The sequence below is a fragment of the Aquarana catesbeiana genome, linkage group LG06 (genome assembly GCF_042186555.1).
Source record: "Aquarana catesbeiana isolate 2022-GZ linkage group LG06, ASM4218655v1, whole genome shotgun sequence".
NCBI lineage: Eukaryota > Metazoa > Chordata > Amphibia > Anura > Ranidae > Aquarana > Aquarana catesbeiana.
Window position 1 is genome coordinate 33,058,321 of NC_133329.1, and position 20,311 is coordinate 33,078,631.

At 45.4% G+C, this 20,311-nt stretch overlaps 1 protein-coding gene across 1 annotated transcript in view; it reads right to left on the minus strand.

The window, feature by feature from the left end:
* The window catches only part of LOC141148284 (up-regulator of cell proliferation-like), a 45,416-nt gene extending 36,279 nt beyond the window's left edge, over nt 1-9,137 (minus strand). The window contains exon 1 of the mRNA XM_073635573.1: nt 8,730-9,137. The gene's annotated coding sequence lies outside the window, so the exon portion shown is untranslated. The remainder of the gene's footprint in view (nt 1-8,729) is intronic.
* Nucleotides 9,138-20,311: the final 11,174 nt, after the last annotated feature.

The following is a 20,311-nucleotide window of genomic DNA, read 5'->3' on the forward strand; positions in this document are numbered from 1 at the left end:
TAGTTCGACGGACAAAAAGCCACGCTAGGGCAGCTATTGGCTACTGGCTATCAACTTCCTTGTTTTCGTCCGGTCGTATGTCATCACGTACGAATTCGACGGACTTTGGTGGATTGTGTGTAGGCAAGTCCGTTCATTCAGAAAGTCTGTCGTAAAGTCCGTCGAAAAGTCCGCCGGGCAAAGTCTGCTGTAAAGTCCAACCGTGTGTACGCGGCATAAGTCTGTAAACTAAGGTCTGTTTTGTTAGTTTATAGCAGTAGTTTGTTATTTTATAAACTTACGGCAGGCCGTGGCCATCTTAAGTGTGGGCGTCTGAAGCCAGACTGTATTTCTTCCTGCATCTCATCCTTGCAGATCTTGCACATGCTCAGTGCAGCACAAGCAGTTTCAGGTCAGGTTTCCATAGCAACGGCAGTGTCAGAGGAAGTTGCCGCACCTTCCCAGAAGGCACTGCAAACAGGAAATGATGCGATGGGCCACGGCCAGGGAGGAGGAAGTGAAAAATGAATACAGCAGATATACAGTAGGTGCTGAGAAAAAAAATATATATATATCCAATTCGTTTACAGAGCACAGTTTAGTGAGGGATGCTGAAGAGTTGTAAAAGTGGGTGGAACTCCACTTTAAAGTGGTTCTTCACCTTCTGTGTGTCTCTCTCTGTCTTGTAGGTGACCCCATAGCCTTGGTAGCAGAAAACTACAACAACTTGCTGTCCATTCCCTCCAGTTGCTATGACCAGTTGCAGGGTAGTGTGCTGTTCCTTATCAGAATATACTTACTAGAGATAATGCTGCAATATGGAAAATCTAAGATCCATATTTGCCTGATGATTTTTAAAGAAGGAGTCATGAATACAACTTATTAATGTGATCCATATTGCAGCATTGTGTAAAGTAGTTATTCCTGTGCTATCATGTACAGGTAGGCAAAGTAGGTGGAAAAGCTGCTTGCACCGAATAGAGTCCAAATCAACCCTAAAACATCAGTAAAGCCAATATAAAGTGTGGTGCTGCGCTAATCCAAAAAAAAAATATTAATAGTGCTAAAGGTAGCAGTATGGGTGAGTGTATAAGTGACACAAATATCCCTAGAGGGAAAATAAGTATACTGCTTGTATTTAGCTGAAACTAAAATGGTTAAGTGTCATAATTATATACAAAAGTAAGGTGCGGAGTGCAATAAAGGTGCATAAATACTTCTTCAAAAATACATACCAATAAAACTCAATAGAAATGCACTAAAGGCAAAGGTGCATACTTCTATAAAAGCAGAAAACAGATTGTGAAAAGTGCAAAAATTCAGTGCAGACAATACAATGCTATGCGTATCATAAACGCATAAGAACGCACTGTAATAGCAAAGTGTCCAGTGCAGAAAATCAACTCTGTGACAAACCTACAAATCCATCTGTATCTAGTAAATGGAAAAAAACAAGTAAACGAATACATATATAAATAAAGTGCCTGGTGCAATACAGTGACGAAGGTTTCTAATCCATATTGTGCCAATGCAACATCAAGTGATTTCAAGCATAGGAAGGTATTCCTCCACAGAGCGTTCTATTAGGTAGATGGAAACCGTTAAGTGCTTAGACCAGGAAAAAATAGTGACTCCTCTTCGTGAAAGAAATCCTACACTGATAAGTAATGCCCCTTACCTCAAAGTAATGAGGTGTCAGCGTTAGCAGCAGTGCTGGTACTGGCTCATTCTAATATTGTTCTTGGAACCGAATCCTGTTCTTCAAACATCATAGTCCCTCAGTGGGTGCGGGGGGTGTAAATAGAAAGAAGGGGGTGCCACATAGTGTAGTATTGTTTAACCATAATTGGAGTTTATTATAACATAAGGTACTCACATAAAGCAGAGCAGCAATGACAAAACACCAACGAGCAGCGAACTCGTGTGAATCAATCAGTGGAAAGTGCCTGTCCCGTCCCTACGCATGACGTCACACACCACGTGACTTCATCAGGGGATCATATTGCAGCATTAGCTTTAGTAGGACAACAACACAAAGATATTCTGGTAAGAAGATAAAGGACAGCACACTACCCTGAAACTGATCAAGCAAGTGGACAGCAAGTTGTCGTAGTTTCCTGCTGCCTAGGCTACAGGGTCACCTACAAGACAGAAAAAGAGAGAGAGACATAAGATGAAGAACCACTTTAAGCTGCCTGTGGATGGTGCCAAGTCAGCAGGTGACCATACTGTTTGGACTACTGGGTTTAAGGAGATGAACTTTATGGGATGATAACTGATTGAGAACCGACTGATAACCATCAGCCAGCAAGAAGAGAGTGAGGAGTTTCTCTATGGTTATCTAAAGCTGGATGCTCAATTGCAAGCTCTGTTTACTTCTCTTTAATTAGGGGGTCATATTTAGTTGGTAAGCGTGTATTCTTCCCATAAGGGGTGCTTGCTTCATGACTGAACATTCAGTTTACAGGTGATGGATGCTCATCACATATATAAGAATATAGTATCTCACAAAAGTGAGTAAACCCCTCACATGTTTGTAAATATTTTATTATATCTTTTTATGTGACAACACTGAAGAAATGACCCTTTGCTACAATGTAATGTAGTGAGTGTACAGCTGTACTGTAAACTGCTGTCCCCTCAAAATAACTCAACACACAGCCATTAATGTCTAAACCGCTGGCAACAAACGTGAGTACACCTCTAAGTGAAAAAGTCCAAATTGGGCCCAAAGCATCAATATTTTGTGTGGCCACCATTATTTTCCAGCACTGCCTTAACCCTCTTTGACACGGAGTTCACCAGAGTTTCACAGGTTGCCATTGGAATTCTCTTCCACTCCTCCATGACAACATCACGATGCTGGTGGATGTTATAGACCTTGCGCTCCTCCACCTTCTGTTTGAGGATGCCCCACAGATGCTCAATAGGGTTTAGGTCTGAAGACATGCTTGGCCAGTTCATCACCTTTACCCTCTACTTCTTTAGCAAGGCAGTGGTCATATTGGAGGTGTGTTTGGGGTCGTTATCATGTTGGAATACTGCCCAGTCTCCGGAGGGAGGGAATCATGCCCTGCTTCAGTATGTCACAGTACATGTTGGCATTCATGGTTCCTCTATAAACTGTAGCTCCCCAGTGCCGGCAGCACTCATGCAGCCTCAGACCATGACACTCCCATCACCATGCTTGACTGTAGGCAAGACATACTTGTCTTTGTACTTCTTACCTGGCTGCCACTATCTGAACCAAATAAGTTTATCTTGGTCTCATCAGACCACAGGGCATGGTTCCAGTAATCCATGTCCTTAGCGTGCTTGTCTTTAGCAAACTGTTTGTTGGCTTTCTTGTGCATCATCTTTAGCAGAGGCTTCCTTCTGGGATGACAGCCATTCAGACCAATATGATGCAGTGTGCGCCGTATGGCCTGAGCACTGACAGGCTGACCCCCGACCCCTTCAACCTCTGCAGCAATGCTAGCAGCACTCATACGTCTATTTCCAAAAAGACAACCTCTGGATTTGACGCTGAGCAATCAACTGCTCTCAACTCCTTTGGTCGACCATGGCGAGGCCTGTTTCTTGTTAAACCGCTATATGGTCTTGACCACTGTGCTGCAGCTCAGTTTCAGGGTCTTGGCAATCTTCTTATAGCCTAGGCCATCTTTTTTTCAGATCCTCAGAGAGTTCTTTGCCATGAGGTGCCATGTTGAACTTCCAGTGATCAGTATGAGAGAGTGAGAGCGATAACACCAAATTTAACACACCTGCTCCCCATTCACACCTGAGACCTTGTAACACAAATGATTCACATTACACCGGGAGGAAAATGGTTAATTGGGCCCAATTTGGACATTTTCACTTAGGGGTGTACTCACTTTTGTTGCCAGCGGTTTAGACATTAATGGCTGTGTGTTGAATTATTTTGAGGGGACAGCAAAAATGATATTTTGTATATTTTGAGACAGTTTTTCTTTGATAATAAAAAATTAGGAGATATCCATTACTATTTACTATCAAATAAATATCAACCAATTCGTCCTGAAAAAATGCACTATAATACACCTGGATATGCTAAGTAGTTGTGATGATATGTACAGTTTTACTAACACATGTCAACGTTGCCAAATTGCAGGCATTAAGATTTGTTTTACCTCCAGTCATGAAGAGGTTTATGGTCGGGATCAGGGCCATCTTTAATGCAGGGCAAAAGGGGCAGCTGCCCCCTGACCCAGTCACTGTTTTGAGGCCCAAAGCAGCTGCCCCTTGAGCCCACACTGCCTGCAAATAGTTGATAAGTGGATTCGGGAGGGCCCAAGAAAATGTTTGCCCAGGGTTCAATGGATATTAAAGATGGTCCTGGTCGGGATCCCTTGGCGTGGAGGATTACTCTACTTGCTCCCGGAAATGATAAACTAGTCCCATCTCTGTGGGGAACCCTGCTTAACTAATAGGGTCAAATGTTCTTAAACTATTTTTCTCATAGGATCGAATGCTAGAGTTTTTACATTCAGTGGGATAAGGAAATGATTACACACATAATACAAACATTACGAAGCGTATTTGTTATGCTTGCACAGACATTCACAAAATCCTCCCTTTAGTCTTTTTTTTCCCTAAATGTCAGACGACCTAGAAATAAAACATGTTTCAAATCTTTACAATGGACTTGATTCCGGTCGAAAAATCCGCTCGTCTGTATGCTAGTCCGACGGACAAAAACCGACGCTAGGGCAGCTATAGGCTACTGGCTATCAACTTCCTTATTTTAGTCCGCTCGTACGTCATCACATATGAATCTGTCGGACTTTGGTGTGATCGTGTGTAGGCAAGTCTGTTCCTTCGAAAGTCCGTCGGACCAGCCCCGTCGAAAAGTCCGCCTGTGTGTACGCGGCATCAAACTAAAATGCCATTTTAGTCAAAAGACCAAAATGGGACTAAAACTAAAATGGCATTTTAGTCAAAAGACTAATGCCGCGTACACACGGTCGGACTTTCCGGCATACTTGGTCCGGCGGACCAGAGTGTGCCGGACAATCCGCCCGTGTGTAGGCACCGGCGGACTTTTCCGGCGGACTTTTTCCCAAAAGCCCGCCGGACCTAGATTTGAAGAAAGTTCTAAATCTTTCCGCCGGACTCAGTTTCGGGCGGAAAGTCCGCTCGTGTGTGTGCTGGTCCGACGGAAAGCCCGCTCGTGTGTAGGCTGGTCCGACGGACCAGATACAACACGAGGGCAGGGTATTGCATCTCACGCTCGCTGCAATAGGAAAAACACATTTTCCTATTGCGGCGAGCGCGGGGCATACCAGGCCCTTAGGTCTGGTATGGATTATAAAGGGGAACCCCTACGCCTAAAAAACGGCGTGGGGTCCCCCCTAAAATCCATACCAGACCCCGATCCGAGCACGCAGCCCGGCCGGTCAGGAAAGGGGGTGGGGACGAGCGAGCGCCCCCCCCCCTCCTGAACCGTACCAGGCCGCATGCCCTCAACATGGGGGGTGGGTGCTTTGGGGGAGGGGGCGCCCTGTGGCCCCCCCCCCAAAGCACTTTGTCCCCATGTTGATGAGGACAAGGGCCTCTTCCCGACAACCCTGGCCGTTGGTTGTCGGGGTCTGCGGGCGGGGGCTTATCGGAATCTGGGAGCCCCCTTTAATAAGGGGGCCCCCAGATCCCGGCCCCCCACCCTATGTAAATGAGTATGGGGTACATGGTACCCCTACCCATTTACCTAGGAAAAAAGTGTAAGTAATAAAACACACTACACAGGTTTTTAAAATATTTTATTAAACAGCTCCGGGGGGGGGATCTTCCTCCGGCTTCGGGGGTCTTCTTCCGGCTTCGGGGGTCCCTCCGCTTCATCTTCTCCCGGCGTCCGGTTGGTTCTTCTCCGCTCTCTTCTCCCGGTGTTCCTGTTCTTCGGCCGGCTCCTCTGCTGTCTTCAATTAGCTCTCTTGCCAGCAGAGGTCCGGACTTCTGGGCTTCTGGGCTTCTGGGCTTCTTCTCTTCTCTTCTCCAGATGTTGACACGACGCTCTCTCCGGCTGGACTGCTCTCCGAGGGCTGCGTTGTGACTTATATAGGCGGAGACCCCGCCCCCTTTTGATGTCACAGTCCCTGGGCATGCTGGGACTGTGACGTTTTAGGGGGCGTGGTCAACATCACCCAGTGACTACGCCCCCTAAAACGTCACAGTCCCAGCATGCCCAGGGACTGTGACATCAAAAGGGGGCGGGGTCTCCACCTATATAAGTCACAACGCAGCCCTCGGAGAGCAGTCCAGCAGGAGAGAGCGTCGTGTCAACATCTGGGGAAGAGAAGCCCAGAAGCCCAGAAGTCCGGACCTCTGCTGGCAAGAGAGCTAATTGAAGACAGCAGAGGAGCCGGCCGAAGAACAGGAACACCGGGAGAAGAGAGCGGAGAAGAACCAACCGGACGCCGGGAGAAGATGAAGCGGAGGGACCCCCGAAGCCGGAAGAAGACCCCCGAAGCCGGAGGAAGATCCCCCCCCGGAGCTGTTTAATAAAATATTTTAAAAACCTGTGTAGTGTGTTTTATTACTTACACTTTTTTCCTAGGTAAATGGGTAGGGGTACCATGTACCCCATACTCATTTACATAGGGTGGGGGGCCGGGATCTGGGGGCCCCCTTATTAAAGGGGGCTCCCAGATTCCGATAAGCCCCCACCCGCAGACCCCGACAACCAACGGCCAGGGTTGTCGGGAAGAGGCCCTTGTCCTCATCAACATGGGGACAAGGTGCTTTGGGGGGGGGGCGCAGGGCGCCCCCCTCCCCCAAAGCACCCACCCCCATGTTGAGGGCATGCGGCCTGGTACGGTTCAGGAGGGGGGGGGCGCTCGCTCGTCCCCACCCCCTTTCCTGACCGGCCAGGCTGCGTGCTCGGATCGGGGTCTGGTATGGATTTTAGGGGGACCCCACGCCGTTTTTTCGGCGTAGCGGGGTTCCCCTTTATAATCCATACCAGACCTAAGGGCCTGGTATGCCCCGCGACGGGGCTAGTAAGGTGTCAATCTCGCCGATAAAAGCGGCAAGATTGACATCCTTTTCTAGTCCCGTCGCACCTGAGTCACGTTCAAAATGAACGGACTTGTCCGTGTGTGGGCAAGTCCGTTCATTCTGAAAGTCCGCCGGAACTCCGGCGAAAGTCCGTCGGAAAGACGGGCGGACTTAGCCCGCCGGAAAGTCCCGGCGTGTGTGGGCAAGTCCGTCCGTTTTAAAGTCCGGCGCACCTGGCGGACAAAGTCCGTCGGAAAGTGTGCCGGACCAAGTAGGATAGAAAGTCCGCTCGTGTGTACGCGGCATAAGACTAAAACTACATTGAAATTTGACTTCAAAATTAACGCTGGTCTGTAGTGCATTTTCATATCTCAATACCTTAAACAATAACATATTAGATATTTTACTCCAGCAGTATATAATGAAATTGTAGAGAAATGTTAACTAGTGCATTACAAATTAATTACATTACAGAATTTAGACGACGAAAATGTACTGGAGATTTTAGTCGACTAAAATGTACTGAAATACTACTAAAACAATTGTAGAAGACTAAAATGGGACTAAAACTAAAATGCCATTTTAGTCCTAAGACTAAGACTAAAACTAAATCGAAATTTGCTGCCAAAATTAACACTGACTGAGAAAAAGCTGCTCCCCTAATTAAGTAGTTGTGATACTCAAGATACCAATGAATTAAGGTGTAGATGGCGCTCTAAAAAAAAAATTTAACTAAGCAAAACTGAATTAAACTCAGACAACTATCATTAAATAGACAAATAAAGTGCAATGTGCCATAGATAAATATAACATAGGTGATAAAACAAGTGATGCTGGCAATATATAAACCAGAAAGACGTGAAAAGTTAAAAAGTCCCAAAAAAACACAAAAAGATCCAGAATAAACTTCTGTTTTCAATTTTTCCAGAGAAATAGTGAATGTTCCTTCACTGGCTGTTAAGAATACACTCAACGTGCTCTTATATATGATCTGCTTACCAGAGAAAATTGACTCCTTTAATAAAAAAGTGAGTCAGATAAAGCTTTAGAAAGATAATGCTTGCTGCAATGATGGAAGCTGTAGATATAAGGAACCTCTCCTCCGCAGAGATCGTAGATGTGTTATGTGAAAAGATAATAAGGAACCAATAGCGTAATCCTGTTTATTAAAAAGTTATAAAATACAAATACCAAATGGCTGCTTACATGGAGATGTGCCTTGGCCCGGCACTGGGGCTGCAAGCCTGACTGTTGTCGGAAGGTGCTTCGCGGCTAGCCCCCGTAGCTGGTGTGCGTTCCACCGTCCTACCCAGACCAAACAAAGGGACCGGAAGTGTGTGAAGTAACGTGATATGAACAGTGCCTGATCGCCCGATCCGTGCGGTCCTGTTGCCAGGAGAGGAACAAATGCAGAGGAGCGCCGAGGCTACAACTCCTGGCATGCCTTGCCCACAAACACCGGAAGGGCAAGGCATGCCAGGCATATTGCACTTTATTTAATGATAGTTGTCTGAGTTTAATTCAGTTTTGCTTAGTTAAAAATTTTTAGAGCGCCCTCTACACCTTAATTCACTATTCTCATTATTATGTCTAGAGAATCTTGCTGTTAGAGGATGTAGACAATCTACAGGTTTGCACATCATCATATCTAACTCTGTAGGTAGTCTTTTATGTTTGTTGGTTGTTTGTCTTAAAATGTCTGTCCATGTATGTCTTGATTTGTTTTAGGTATTACTAACCTTGTATGAGTGAGTTCCGGTGCGGTGGTTTCTAGAGTTGTTTGTTGCTTTCAAGGCTTCTGCCTCAAGAAGATGAAGGTGTATTGCTGCTACGTGCAATGGTGAGCCATAAGTTGTGGTGTGAGTGAAGAAGAGTGATTGAGGAGGGGGCGTTTTAGATTTTTATAAGTATGCTGCTCTCAAAGTGAAAGTAAAACTATGTGTCAAGAAATACCAACTTCTCTTATCAGCGCAGTTTATCTGCAGCCAAGCCCAGTGGGGCTTTTTTCCTCATTTCTTTCTAAGCTATCTTTTTTTTTTTTTTTTTTAACAATCAGGAGTGCTTTATTTGAGGAAGAAAAGTACATACAAAATTGAGATGCACGAGTATAACCATATAAAAACACATTACAATAAGTCAGCTATGTTACATCTTACATTGCTTGGCTATCCACCATATTACTTATGTTTATCGTCACATTAAAAGGTATTATGCATATTACATGCCATTCCGGAGCACCTGCAACCCATATACATGTGATAAAGAAGGGACAAGAAAATAAAAAGGAGATGAAATTAAAGGGGGTTGGGGAGAAGGAGGGAAGAAGGGGGGTCAGGGGGAGAGGCAAGCGAGAGATAGGAGGGAGGGGAGACCAAGCCATTCACCAATATGCACTTTGTCCAGCGAGACCAGCTAACTACCTGGCCGGGAGGGAGGAAACACCAATACATTTAACTGACCTTACTAATTTGTCCAGGATGCCCACACTTTATCAAACTTCCAGGGGCAACCTCTGTTAATATATGTCAATTTGTATAGGAGTAGGGCCGTTTTAACCCTATCTTCCCATGACGATATAGTGGGGGGGGGACGAGGAGGACCATCTACAAAGAATCTCCTTTTTGGCATAAAACTTGAGATACGAAATCAGGAGTTTACTATGATGTGGCCTCTGCTCATCTTCATGAATGCCCAGCAGGGCCAACTCCGGTGTTCTAGGGACCTCCAATTCCAGCCTAATATTAAGTTGTTCATATATCTCTGACCAGAATTTTGTTAAGGCTGGACACTCCCAAAACATATGCATATATGTGCCCAAATGCATACGACACCTAGGACACTGAGGGTCTCTATTAGAATACATTTTCGACAAGTGCACCGGGGTAAAATAAACTCTGTGGAGAAATTTTATTTGTATCAATTTATCCCCTGCCGCAACCACCAATCTGGGACCTGCCTCCAGACATTCCTCCCAATCCTCCCTCTCCAAAGTAGTAATATCTGTCTTCCATATTCTCCACAGCCTATCCATTTGTGGGGAGTCAGTAGTCAGTAGGGTTCCATACAGTGCAGAAAGAGGCTTCTCCAAATCACTGCAAGACAAGAGATCCTCCACAGGATCGAATTGCAAAACCGGAGGGTCAGGGAATTGGGCCCTAGTTGACGGAGTTGGACGTAACGGAAATACATCCACCCCGGTAGTTCATGTGATCTACAAAGTTGGGCAAAAGAGAGCAGCACACCCACTGGCATAATATCTCTCAAAGTCTTGATGCCATATCTCGCCCATATCTGAGGGTCAGGAATGGTCCTGAAATGGGGCAAGTTAGGGTTACCCCATAACGGCTGCACTGGGGACCAGCGCTCCCTCTGAGAAAACCTACGTCTCGCCGCACCCCACACTCGCACCGTTGCCTTTGTTAGAACAGGTAGGTCCTCATAGGCCCCTATTCCCCTGTAGGCTAAATTCTGTAGGGCCTGCAAGGAGCCCAGGCAAGTTGCCTCCAGGCACACCGCCGCATTAGAGCGTTTACCCTCGAACCACCAATATACCGTAACCAGCATCGCAGCCCAGTAATATACCTGCAGATTTTGGAGGGCAAGCCCCCCCAATTGTGTTGGCAAGTACAGCATAGATTTTGCTAATCGGGGGATAGAGCCGTGCCAAATGAAGGAAATTATGCACCGTTCCACCTCACGGAAGAAGGATGCCGAGATCCAAGTGGGGCTGATCCTAAAAAAATATGTGAATTTGCTGAGAATTATCATCTTAAGTATATTAATGCGACCTATTGGTTTAGAGTAAGAGCAAACCATGATTGACATTTCTCTCTAATGAGACGCAACAGTGGGAGTACATTTTGGCTATAATATTGAGCTGTATCTCTAACCACCCTAATCTCCAGATATTTGAATTCAGTGACCCATTCTAAAGATGAGGGGCCTGTCCCGTTAGGAGATTGGTTTTCCAGCGGGAACAGGATTGATTTGGACCAGTTGATTCTATTACCTGAGTAGGTACCAAATCTATCAAAGAGTTCCAGGGCAGCATCCAGTGAGGGACCGGCATCCTGCAGATAAAGCAGGGCATCATCCGCATAGAGAGATATTTTCTCTTCTAGGCAGCCTATCCGTAACCCATGTACTTCCTGGGACTCTCTAATAAGTATTGCCAATGGCTCTATTGCCAGAGCAAAAAGACTTGGGGACAATGGGCACCCCTGACGAGTACCTCTGTGGAGTGGGAAGAGTTCCGAAACTCTATTATTAACGCGTACCCTAGCCCTCGGAGCCCTATATAGCATCCGAATCCAGCGTATAAATACAGGGCCAAAACCAAAGTGCTTCAGCACCCCCCAAAGGTATTCCCACTCCACAGAGTCAAACGCCTTCTCTGTATCCAAAGAGGCCACTACTCTGCTTCCTGAATTGTCATGCGTTCGGGACAAATTGATAAACAGGCGCCTGATATTTATATCTGTACCCTTACCAGGCATAAAACCGGTTTGGTCAGTATGGATCAATGTGGATATAACTGAAGATAAGCGGGTGGCCAAAATTTTCGCCAAAACTTTTGCATCCACATTGATCAATGATATGGGTCTATAGGACGCACATTCCTGGGGGTCCTTGCCCGACTTAGGAATGAGGACTATAACAGCCTCCTCCATAGACCCGGGCAACTGTCCCCCCTCCACTAGCCCAGAGAAAAGTTTTGTGAGTCTAGGTGCCAGTAGCTCTATATGCTGGGCATAGAACTCAGTAGGTAGGCCGTCCACCCCCGGAGTTTTCCAGCTCTGCAGACTTCCTATGGCTGCCTGAACCTCCTCCAAGGAAATTTCCTCCTCCAGTTGTTCTCTGTGGACCTCAGACAATGTCGGGAATGGAATTTTATCTAAATATTCCTGCAATTCAACAGGTGTAGTACAGGCCCGTGATGTGTACAAATTCTGGAAAAAGCTGCAAAAACTAGAGCTGACATCCTCAGGAGATGACAATAACACCTCTTGAGCGTCCCTTATGTTTGCAATGTGTGTGGATCCCTCCATCCCCCTAGCCAACCAAGCCAGAAGCTTTCCGTTTTTATTGCCGTACTCAAAAACCTTCTGCTTAGAATACAACATGGACTTTTTAGTTTGCTCAATATTATGTAATAAGTCCCTCAATGCTCTCTGCCAAGACTCATGACTATCCGCACTAGGAGAGGCAATGTACGCCGTCTCAAGTCCTGCCGCCTCCCCCTCCAACTGTTCCAAGGTTCGAGAAGCCTCTCTCTGCAACGATGAAATATGAGATATGTACTCTCCCCTTATCCAGGCCTTAAAAGTGTCCCAGAGGGTTATAGCATTCGATGAGTCCCCATTGGAGTGCCAAAAATTGCAGATTGCCTCCGTGACATCTTCCTGCAATCTCTCATCTGTCGCCCAGAACCTGGACAGACGCCAAAGCCGCAGCCCCGTGGACTCAGACAAAGATATATTTAAGTGTAATGGAGCGTGATCAGAGATTCCTCTAGCTAAATGTCTGACCTCCCTTGTCTAGCGCAATGCATCAGTAGACACATAGGCCAAATCTATACGGGAGAGGGAGCGATACGACGTGGAGTGACAAGTGTACTCACTGTCAGATGGGTGAAAGTGACGCCACGCATCCATTAGAGCAAATGTATCGGCCCAAGTCTGCAATTCAGAGGAGGAGCGGGCCACAGGGTGCAGTCTGTCCAAGTCCTGAGAGGGCACCAAATTAAAATCCCCCAATACAAAAACCTCTCTAGTACCATAACCCATGACTATCTGCATAATATTGTATAGTAGTTGAGCATTAGCCGGGGGGGGGGAAGATATAAACCCACTAGTACCATCTTTTTATCACAGACCTGTGCATGTAGGATCACATATCTGCCCCCAGGGTCAGTACGTACATCGATTAACTGGAAAGGAAGAGACCTGCGGACCAAAACACTCACCCCCTGGCATAATTGGAGAAAGTAGAATGATACTGGGCTCCCACCCATGCTCTACGGAGACCAAGAATCCTGCAACCAACCAGGTGCGTCTCCTGAAAGATACAAATGTGCGGGATATTTTTTTGCAAGAATTTAAAAACTAGGGACCTTTTAACGGCTGAATTCAAACCTCTCACATTCCAAGAGGTAATTGAAATGCTAGTCATTTTTAAGCATGGGATAGAGATATTGCCAAGATCCGCATGTCTCCTCCCCCCGCCAACCAGGATCCGAAGGCGGAGTCCCAAGCCAGTAGACCTCCACTGGCCGGACACAATGCCATAGTGTGTACTTCAATTTAGCATAAGTAGGTTTGTAATCATAATCATACATACAAAAAAATACATTTTTCCAGCAATAGTAAAGCGACTCCAAAAGAAAAAATAACAGTAAAAACCCCATTATCTGCAACGGCAGAAAACCTTGCCCCCCTCCCCGCATCCCCCACATCAAACGGCGATGCATATTCTCCCCGAACCCCAACTAGTAGAACTGTTCAAAGGACGTGAACTTAAGGCAGAGACCTGTTACTTAACAGTCACCTCAGAGATGCTGGTTGAAAGTGCTATTAACGTTCTCCTGGTTATCCCAGGGGTACAATTCTTAGTTACGTATAAAGGTAATTGGAACCTGAAACCAAACATGCCTATTCTCAAAATAACGGAATTTGCTAGACCGCTTTAACGTGCATATCCTGCCTATTGTTCCTTTCCATGATCATGTAAGGGGCAGCTCAGTCAACAGCGTCCGCCCTGAACAAACAAGCCGCTTCTCCCTCGGTGGCAGCACAAGTTCAGATAAGGCACGGGTATGACTGTCCCAGGAAGCCGATATTGTCTCCCGACCATTTATCCTCATACAGTTATATCCTATAGCCCGTACGAAAAACCACTCCCCAGCATCGACGGAAGTCCGGGCAGCCGCTGCCTGCCATATAAGGGATCTCCAAATTCTTGCATAGCATGAAAGTCCAGGCCTCCTGCACATGTCAGCCTGCAGCGGTAGGAAGCACACCCGTGACCTCACAGCTTCGAGCAGCATAATTAAAGCATTGAGAGTAGAAAAACCAGTGTAGTCTGCCGCCCCATTAAAAGATCAGCCACTCTGAATACCGTCAATAGCAGGAACAAACGTGTGAGAATAACCATCGCATATTACCGTGCGGTGTAAAGCGGTCAGGCATAAAAGTATATAGTAACTGAACAAGTGGGTTTCGATGAGACAGATGAATCCTTCTCCCCCCACCCCCCTCAACGGAGGGGAGGCAGGGACACCAGCCAAGCAGCAGCTTCACGAGGTGAGGTGAAGAATTTCACCGTTTCTCCATCCTGCACCCTCAGCTTAGCTGGGAAGAGGATGTTATATTTTATATTTCTTGCCCGAAGCCCCAGCTTAACCTGGTCAAAGGATCTTCTTAACTTCTGGGTCTCAAGGGAATAATCCGGGAAGAATAGCAGCTTCCCATTCTGATATTTCAGTTCACCCGCTCTTCTAGCCACCCTAAGGACCTCGTCCCGATCCCTGAAGTTCAACATGCAAAAGATCAGAGTGCGGGGGTTAGAACCTGGCAGGCCAGGAACCGGAGGAATCTGGTGAGCTCGCTCCACTGTGAAATAAGGGGAGAAGTGGGCATCTGGTAATATGGCTCGCAGGAGCTCCTCCACAAACACAGTCAGGTTTTTCCCCTCCACACCCTCCGGCATACCCACGATCCGGAGGTTGTTCCTCCTATTTCTATTTTCCGCATTATCGACCTTATATTGCAAGGCTCGGACCTTTGAAGGGTGCGGATGGACACTGCATGTTCTCCTGCTGCGTCCTCGGTCTGGCTGATTCTCTGTTCCATCTCCGATACCCTCGAGCGGAGCTTGTCAATGTCCTGTCTTATTAAACCGGCATCCAGTTGCACCGCCTCGATCTTGTTAGTCAAGGCCGCCTGGCAAGAAGCGATCGCCGCCATCACCTCCTGAAATCCGAGCTGGCTCTCTGTCGTGGACTCCTCCACCGCAGTCTGCGACGCCATATTGCGAGCTCCACCCGCCACGTGTATAGGCACTTTCGGAGATATAGCTTCCACAGTCTGTAGAAAATGAAGCTTTTTCCCCCTGTGTCTTGTCCTGTATGGCATCCGGACTAGAACCGGAGAGGTTTAAGGGCAGTAAATTAACCTGGAGCAGGATATTTTAAACGTATCCAGCAGAGCTCTGGTTCCAGCGTCCTCTCAGGTAGCCATCTTGGTCACGCCCCCTTCTAAGCTATCTTTATTTCATTTCTAAACACAAGGATAAAAACAGGACGTTGGATTTGTATTTTCTAAAGGTCACTGAAATTATCACTGGGCACTAGTGTCACCTTAAGGGCATCATGGACCCCTGGGCAAAGTAATGCACGGGGGCCCCTACCAGGGAGATGGTGGGATGGCAAACAGTGAGTGTGGTTAAATTATACTAGATATTGGGCGTGGCTTTTTTAGTCTAATTAAAAATTTTAGTCAGAGTTTTTTACAAATGTATTATTTTTTTTTTTTTTTACCATTTGTTAAAATAATGTGTTATATATTTTTGTAGAATGCTGTGGGAGGAGGGGGATCTTTAAAATATCAAGGGTATAAGCAGACCCCTGAAGTCTCACTTTTGAAACAGGGAAAGGGACTGAGGAGACACATTCCCCGGTTCCTTTCTGTGGCCTCAGCTGCAGACGCAGATGAATGAACAGGATACAGAGGCTCCTTCTCAGTCATAAACTGAAGCATAGTAAACACAGGTTGTGGTTCAGCAGCACAGCACATAATTGGGACCACCTTCAGAAAAAAGGGAAACTACCCAGATTTGAGAATCCACACACATACAATCCAATGAGAACACTAAACAAACGTCCAATAGTTCAGGGTAATTTAATGATAAAAGTAATTCATACCAGTATAAAGCCAATGGGGCCAAACACTCTCCCCTTCATCAAGGCTTAAAGTGTCATTAAACCCACATCATAAAAAACTATGAATAAATGGTGTATCACATGCTTTTCATGCAGTCACTATGAGATTAGTTTTCTGTATTCTGCAAAAAACCTGGTTGATCCTGCTGTTCTCTATCTCCAACTTCTGCCCATATCAGCTAGGGATTTTGCAGCTGCTGAGGCAACTCTGCACATGCTTAGGTTTCAGTGAGTTTTCTGTCCATGTCCCCAATGCAGCTAGGTATTTTGCAGTGCAGTGTTGGCAGCTCTGCACATGCTCAGTTTTCAGTGAGTTTCTATGCTGAGCATTTCCTCTCTATCACATCTGAGCAGCCCATGTGACTATAAAGTCACACATGTGGGCGTATACAAAATGGTAAATGACAGCCCACTCCCTCCCTCCTCCTCCATGTCCATTAACCAGCTAAACACAATGGGGGGCGGGATATAACATGTAGATTAATGGAGGCTTCACCTCCCTCTTATTCTAAGACACAGCCTGGAGGGGAGTGACACAGCCTGTGACTGGCAGAAATCTGCTCACACCATGTTATTTCCATAAAATAAAAAAAAGATTAATATCAAATATATATTTGTATGACAATTTAAAACTGTTTATTGATATAATTTATTTAATTTTACTCTGTATTTCAACATGTGACCAGCAGCAGAGGACTAGAATCTCTTAGTGCTCATGTTTCCCTGTAGACAGGCTGGGAGAGAGCTGGGTCATGTGACAGTTGTATATCTATTAGGAAATGGGTACTTAGATTTTTTTTTAATTAAAATAATGACAGTGCCATCATCCATTGAAATTTTCTTTTTCTCTGTTCCTGGTTCTATTTTAATACTTTATAGAATCTCTTCAATATACGCTGAAGTTTCTGTACTCAGCAGAAGAATGCAGAACATTTCTTTCTTATCATGTGACCCCTCCATTGTGTGAATTCCCATAAAGTTTAATGAAAAAGATATAATGACCGGTTCTGCGACATTCTTAGATCAGAACATCAATTCTGATTTTGTTCAACTTAACCCCTTCGCCTCTCACTCCTGTTTCCCCCCTATGGAGCAGAGCAATTTTTACATTTCAGCTATGGGCCTGTTTGTTCTGTGATAACTTTGTCGTTACTTAAGAAAACAATGTAATACATATATTGCTTGTCTTACAGCAATGATTTGTTTTTTTGCAATCCTAATGCCCCGTACACACGGTCGGACATTGATCGGACATTCCAAAAACAAAATCCATGGATTTTTTCCGATGGATGTTGGCTCAAACTTGTCCTGCATACACACGGTCGCACAAAGTTGTCGGAAAATCCGATCGTTCTGAACGCGGTGAACTAAAAAACGTACATCGGGACTATAAACGGGGCAGTAGCCAATAGCTTTCATCTCTTAATTTATTCTGAGCATGTGCGTCGGATTTGTGTACACAATTTCGGACAGCGGATTTTGTTGTCAGAAAATTTTATAGCCTGCTCTCAAACTTTGTGTGTCAGAAATTCCTATGGAAAATGTGTGATGGAGCCCACACACGGTTGGAATTTACGACAACAAGGTCCTATCACACATTTTTCATCGGAAAATCCTAATGTGTGTGCAGGGCATTAGACAACAAAATGGAGCGACACCAAGCAAGACACACTTCTTTTATTTCGAGCTATATCCATTTAAAAAGAAATGATGTTACTGCAGACAGGGGCGGACTGACCATTGAGCCACTGCCCGAGGGCCCTGGGCCACTAGGGGGCCCCATCAGGGTTGCCAGCCTCAGTAAAACCAGGGACAGTATGTATAAGTCTGTGTTTTTTTTACATCTGTCTGTGTATACTGTGTGTACATGTATGTGTATACTGTGTGATTGTATACTGTGTGTGTGTGTATACTGTGTGGCCTCATAATCTCTGATTGCCTGGGGGCCCCATAATCTCCTATTGCCCGGGGGCCCCATGAGTTATCAGTCCGCCCCTGACTGCAGATAAAACCTAATGCACGCTGAACGTTTTTACAGCTGCTCATAGGGGCATCTGCCATTTTTTTCCCCTGCCTCTAAACTCCCCTTCATGTTAGCCTCTGTGCCCATGCACACATACAGTCAGACCCATAAATATTGGGACATCAACACAATTCTAATCTTTTTGGCTCTATACACCACCACAATTTGGAATTTTGAAACAAGATGTGCTTTAACTGCAGACTTTCAGCTTTAATTTGAGGGTATTTACATCCAAATCAGGAGAACGGTGTAGGAATTACAACAGTTTGTATATGTGCCTCCCACTTTTTAGGGGCCAAAAGTAATGGGACAGATTAACAATCATCCATCAAACTTTCACTTTTTAATACTTGGTTGCAAATCCTTTGCAGTTAATTACAGCCTGAAGTCTGGAATGCATAGACATCATCAGACGCTGGGTTTCATCCCTGGTGATGCTCTGCCAGGCCTCTACTGCAACTGTCTTCAGTTCCTGCTTAGAAAGGTTTGATGGCCTCACATAGCAGCATGAAATGTATTAAAAATGATAGAATGTACCCTAATCCGAATTTAATTGGGATAGAAATGTGGGAGTAAGGGCCCCAACCCTGAACTCACCAGGAGAATTTGTAGGCGGACTATCTCGGTACATAAGGGGAGCATACAGCAATGAGCAAAAAATATGTATATAAAAGACAAGATTTATTAATACAACAAAAAAAAAATACAAAAATTATGCACAGATAACATGGGATTTCGACTAGTTTCGCAGAATGAACACTTCATTGGGAAATGTATCTGTAGATAAAATACAATACGGTAAGATATACAAAATTTGAAAACTAATACAAAACATATGATGGGGGCAAGATAAAAAAGGAATGTAACCATTTCTAAAGGGCTGCTTACCCATGTTGTGTGTGCAACGCTCAGGCCAGCCCGGCAAGGTCTCCAGCGGCGACTGAGGAGGACACGTATAGGGGGGTCACAGGACCTAGGGTCTGGATAAGGTAGTACAATGTAAGGTAATGCCATTGATCGTCAATGTAGAAGGGGAGACAAATATGAGAAATGCCAATGAAAGTTAAATGAAGGAGGGAGACATGTGATGAGGAAGCAAGATAAAAGAAAAAAGGGTGTAGGGGAGGGAGGGGAGAGGGCCAAAGAGATAAGGTAAATCCTGCTAGTGGAACAGAGGTCAGGCAAGATGACCAAAAAAAAGAAGGGAAGATGTGACAATGATGTACATAGACACAGGGTGTCAGAATTAGGTAAGGATGTGAGGGTGAACAGGATGTGCATTCAAAGAGGAAACCACACAGAATGAACTCAAAGTTGCAACTAGACAACACTGACAGACACTGGGGTAAATATAAATATACCTGAACCAGATGGAAATAGGTGAGAGGGGGCCCGGGAATAAGATCCTGTTGACTAGGACTACGAGTGAGTATGGATCCAGTAGGTAAGTACTCATGGTACATTAATGTATGTAACTGGGTGCCAGAATGTTAGCAAGCCAGGTAATGTATCTAAAGAATTAATGGTAAAACATGTATTAAATATAAATATACGTCAAGGCCAGCCCGTCCGTATTCAGAATAGGGCAGGAGCGGTCTGCAACCAAACATGGGAAAGAAAAACTTACTTTGAGAGGTACATTCCCAAATGCGTCCGGGCCCCTCGCTAGCCTGTGAGGTCTGCGGGATAAACCTACAGTATATGTGTCCTTCAACCCTGTGACGTCACGGCAACGCCGGCGGCGGCGTGCAGCAGCATTGCAGGGTCAAGGGTCCCGCAGAGCCTGCACACAACGCCACAATGAACCGGTGGACATATAGGGCCCACGTAAGGAGCGCGGGCATCCCAATGTCATTCGGCAAGGCCGTGCACGAATGGATCACGAACGCACATGTAAGGAGGCCGATAAGGACCCAAAAAGGGGGGTCCAAGCTGGGGCATGTACAAGTGTCCAGTGGAACTAACAGGGAAGGGGGAGAGGAGAGGTTCATCTGTTTACCAGGGAGCCTACCAATCGCCGCGTGAAGACAGAGTCGGGGAGTCGCGGGCACCGCACGCACCTAAACAAACATGGAATGAAGCTCAAAAAATTAGGGACAATAAAATAGAGCATGAATACAATACAGTGTGAAAGTGCATGTAAGATATGAAAAACAAAATATAAACATGGACATATCAACGGACACGGTCACAAACAATATATAAATAATGAAAAATTATTATACATGAAGAGTAATATAAATACCTCATTGGAGGGCCTATAAGTAAATAAATGGAACAAGCATGAATGAAAACTGTACATGGAATACTTATAGTATGCAGGGCAATGAACATGGGAAGTCAAAATCACTTAAGGCCAA